The sequence below is a fragment of the Morus notabilis genome, unplaced genomic scaffold (genome assembly GCF_000414095.1).
Source record: "Morus notabilis unplaced genomic scaffold, ASM41409v2 Scaffold99, whole genome shotgun sequence".
Lineage (NCBI taxonomy): Eukaryota > Viridiplantae > Streptophyta > Magnoliopsida > Rosales > Moraceae > Morus > Morus notabilis.
In genome coordinates this window covers 1347037-1352277 of record NW_010362482.1, presented here as the reverse complement: position 1 = coordinate 1352277, position 5241 = coordinate 1347037, and positions in this window count along the sequence as shown.

The window sequence follows — 5241 nt, the reverse complement described above, 5'->3', positions numbered from 1 at the left end:
ATTATATTATAATTATAATATCATATTATTAAAATAATTATAATATAATTATAATATCATATTATATGATAAAATAATAATATTAGAGTTATTAATATAATTATGATATTATTTGTTACAATATTACCGTTACATTACATTATATTATATTATTTTATTTTATTGTATTATCATATTATATTATATTACGAGTTTGAATTTTAGATTATGAAGATTATACATTTTAAATTTCATTAGGGGTATTATGGGTATTATAAAAGTTTTATTAATTGTACTATGTTGATTCCCGCACAATCTAAAAGCTAAAGTTGCCTTTGGATTGCTTCTGATTTGACTGTAGATTCTTCAAAAAACACATTTGAAAAGATTTATCAAATACTAAAATCAGCTTTTGCTACAAGTAAAAACTGATTTTATGAGCGAAAAGTAATACCAAAGCAGCTTATATCATGCAGCCTATCTCTGTTAACAAAGGTTCCCATTTCTATTCTCGTTTGTTTTTTCGCTGAATGTTGTTTGATGTATTTTTTGAAAAGGTATTTATACTACAAGAAAACTCAAGGTACATTCTACATGAATTTTTCTTTTCTTGAACATGGGTTGCGGGATTTGATTTGTACACCTCATTAAAGTGGAGTCAGATATAGATTTACCGCTAGACGTCTGCAACCACACTTTCCACATGAAATTTAGTGGAGGCCAAGTTTTCTAATTCCCATCTCGGTACTCTTCTACTTCTACAAGTCAATCCCTGCATTGTCCGCAAATTGTTCTCTCTTTGTACACGAAAATGTTATTGTTTCAAACGGGACATCAAGTAAATTAATATGACGAGATATTGAGTGAATGTTTACGTATAATAAAATTATATAAAACATAAATTTTTGATAATTTTTGTTAAATTTAAAAATTCTAATTGAATTTAAAGATGTTCGTAAACCGTGCCCACCCAAAGAAACTTGCAATTGACACTTGACACACTCTATGCCAATTCCAATTTATGAAGGAAAATAGTAGAAAATAAGTCAATATTAAAAGTTTAAGAAAGTATATAGGCTAATTTTTAGTTATAGAAATTAATAGGCCATAACTTATCAAGTTATGGTTCATAACCAGCTAAGTTATGGATAAACTTGTCAAGTTATGGTTCATAGCTAGATAAGTTATGGACAATTATGGACAATAACTTGTCAAGTTATGGTTCATAATCAGACTAATTATGAACAAAAACAATAATTTAACATATTTATTAACTTATATAAATTATTAATCTATTAATTTTAATTTATTTCAAGACTTATTTTCTTATTTCTTTCACATGCAATATGTTTATATATTATGTACTTTATTAAATTGATTGGGCCCGTATAACTGGCGGGACAGACGGTAGAATTATTGAAGATAAGATAAAGATTTGCCATTCATATGTCCAAATTGCCCCTACCTAACCAAAGACGACATACGATTACTTGAAAGATTTTTGGAGGCGTCAATTGTGCCAGTGGTGACAATCCTAAGGCATCAAATTGAGTATAACTAAAGCCATTTATTTTAACTGAAGTAACAACCGTCGCAATCAACAAAACAAAAGAAATCAACGGTGCGTCGCAGTATATCTTCAGATTCGTTACAATTTCTACTCATTATTACATAACAAATGAGGAAAAATGAATAAAGGAGCGAGGAATGTGAGCCAACTGGGTCCTTGCCAGTTCCCGGTCCACTGCAATATTGGACATTCAGACTCCAAAAGGGACCCACTACTCAGACATGGGCCCAACTGCCCAATTATTTTCAATCTTTTATGTCCGATATGGGATATCTCAAATCCATTGTTGTTGGTATTTTCTCTAAGGATTGTGCAGCTTTTTCAAAGGACATTGTTATTATCAAAATACCCTTATCCTGTAGAAGTGTTTTTCGTTCTTCACGGCGAGACGTTTATTTTTTATATTCGTCTATAATTTTGAATCACGATTTATAATTTTTTACAGTATTTTTTTTCATAAAAAATACATGTAAAATGAGAATGAATCTGAATCATTATTCTGAATACATAAATCAAACGTACTTTTATCTATGCTATCCCTATGCCTTTATAACATTGGAAAATTTGTAATTTTATTATCACTAACCACCGTTTTAATTTTAGACATTCATTATTTGAGGTTTTTCTGTTCAGTAACGCATGCTTTTTAATGCTAAATCTAACTAAAATCACAATACTGTAAAAAAAAAAAAAATACGAAACTAAGAGAATCTTATTTGATATAACAATTCAAAATAAAAAACCCTACCGGTAATTTATTTTTTTAATATCCTCTAAACTTCTCATTATTATTTACGAAATATTTTAGTGTGTTAGGTTACCGATAACATAGACCTTAAGTATGCTACCACAGGATCGAAGTCTACACAGGAAGCAAACATTAGTTAACGCCTAAACCCAGCTTTCCTTTTTATAATCCTTTTTGCAAGAACAAGTAAACACAATTTGATTTTGAAAGCTTCCACTATGACTGTCTAGTATGTATTCTTTCTCCAAGTTCTTTGTCATAATTTAGAGATATTCTTTTACCTTTTTGTCAAGGAAAAGTTTCAAAAGGCAAGACCAAATCATGGGTAGGTTTCCTCTCTCTCCAATAGCCATTGTACACATCAATGTACAGTATATGTAGCTTTTATCAGCGTCAATCATTTTAATTTCATTGGGGTTTGGTGTTTGTTGGGCCTACTCTGTTTTTAGTTGATGAAATAATAGACCACGCACATGTCAAATATGCTGTTCTACTGCCTCTCTAGTAAGTAATTAGTGTGGTCAAGTATTGTTATTTATCATTGTTAATTGTGTATTAGATTACACGCTATACAAAAATGATATTTATCTCTAGACGAATAAAATCTCATCGTTTATAAAATGATAAATCTCACTTAAGTATTTAGTGAGATCCATCTTATATGAGTAGCGGAGTCTTAGAGGACATTTAGCTTATAGATTCAGAATTATTTTTAGTTTATGTGTATTTTTTGTGAGAAAAAATACTGTAACAAGTCACAAATTATGACACAGATCCTTACTCTAAACGCACCTTTAATCTCATGAGATTGGACATGAGTATTGTTCTACACTGTAATTAAATATATGTATATACACTAAATTGATGCAATATTAGTAGTATTTGTTTGTATTGAGCGTTAAGAAGTCATTGTGGTGGCTTAAGGTTAAGGCGTCAGTGTCACCATTCTTCTGCTGTTGGGCAACAAACAATGACTTCGTTCACTTTCTTTCCTCACTTTTCTCGTGCGCACAAACATTCAACCATGACTTCTCAAACACTAAAACGTGGACATGATAACAAAGACATGTCTCATTCGCTTATGATCTCAACTAGAAATGGACTTTAACATTCTTAACAATATACGTTTTTTGTTGTAATGGATGTGATCAAAATGGGAGACAACTTTTTTTTTTTTTTGTTCCTTCTCCCCTTTGAAGATAGTGAAGATAGTGGTATTCAAACATCCTTAGTTGAGAACGATTCTATGAATGCAGTCCGTGCTGTAAGTAACAATCAAGGTTTTGCTGCGGAATATACATTCATTATGGACATTGAAATCTTAATGAGCTGAGTTGGTGCTGGTTTATATAATGTATTTCCCATCATAGTAATATGGTTGCTCACACATTGGCGCAATTAACGTTTACTGCTTATGAACTTCGAGTCCATTTAGTTCACTGATTCGAATTTGTAATTCGAGTTGAGATGTGATTTTATGTGATAGTTTTTTACTGTAATAAAAAAGTTGGATGTGTCTGTTTCTGAGAACTATAACAAAACTCAAATTATAAACTCGAATCGGTGAAGTGAGCGGGCCTTCATGTTTAAGTTTCATCCATTACAGAATTTTCTCATGGATTTCTCTCGGCAACACAAACCGAAACCCACATTCAATATCAAATGAAAATGCGTTTTTTATATTTAAGGGGTTTAACAAATAGAGTGGAGGTGGGCTAAGAATGTGTGTATACAAATATACAATTGGGGTGATTTAGTTGGAGGGATTTTTTTTTTGAAATTTTAAGAGGGTGTTGTAACAAGTAGAATGAGGTGGTTTAAGAATGTGTATTTAAAAAATAAAAAAGTGGGTGTCAATAAATACACCCCATCAGGAAATATTCACAATTTATTTTAACTCAAAATTTTCACAGTTTAATTAGTGGACTGAAGTTTATTTGTTTGTCTTTTTTTTTTTTTCTTTTTTAAGGACCAAGTTGAAGCAACTTTGATTCAAATTTATGTCTAATGATCATACCTTTACAAACTATAGAGGGACACTCTTATTGTAGAATCTCTCACAAAAACTCAAACGACTTCAATATAATTATCAGTCACCACTCACGATAAGTTGTTTAGGCTCTCACCGTTACAAATTATTTAAGAATATACCCCGCCTTATCCAAGGAGGCCTTTGTAAAAATAATTCTTTTAAAAAGTTTTATTAGTAAAATAACTTTTCAAAAATTTTTATTTACAAAATGACATTTTTTTATAAAGAATGAGTAAATATCTTTCTTCATAAAAAATAGAAGAAAGTAATTTTACTAATTTTACTTTGTTGGATAGTCATTCTAGCATATTGCCCTTATCGAAGTGATGCAACACGCTTCTCCCTCTTGGACCCTGCTTGTAAAAAACTGTTCTCAAATAAACTTCATGTTTACCATTGCCGCTAACTCATTTATTCTCCCTGGATTGACCTGGTTTACCATTGTCACTATCTCATTTATTCCCCCTGGTGTGACATGGATTTGGGGATTTTACTATAAGAACACCCTTGATGAGGACCATTACTCTTAACTATACGATTTAAATTAAACGACACTATTAGTCTTAATTTTACGATTTAAATTAAACGACCCCATTTACAGAGAAGGTGTGATCATGCAATTAGTAACTCATCGTGCAAGATATATCATTGTTAAATCGTGGACGTTTAGTTTATAAATTCAGAATCATGATTCAGCATTATTTTTAATTTATGTGTATTTTTTGTGATAAAAAATACTGTAACGAATCACGACCTATGATTTTAATTATAATACGAATACACCAACTAAACACGTTGCCATTAGTTGTGGTGACTCTGTAGGATCTTACGGCAAGTGCATCCCAAATAAAATAAATAAAAAATATTGATTATTACTTTTTATTTATTTATTATTGTTTTTTTCTCTGAAGT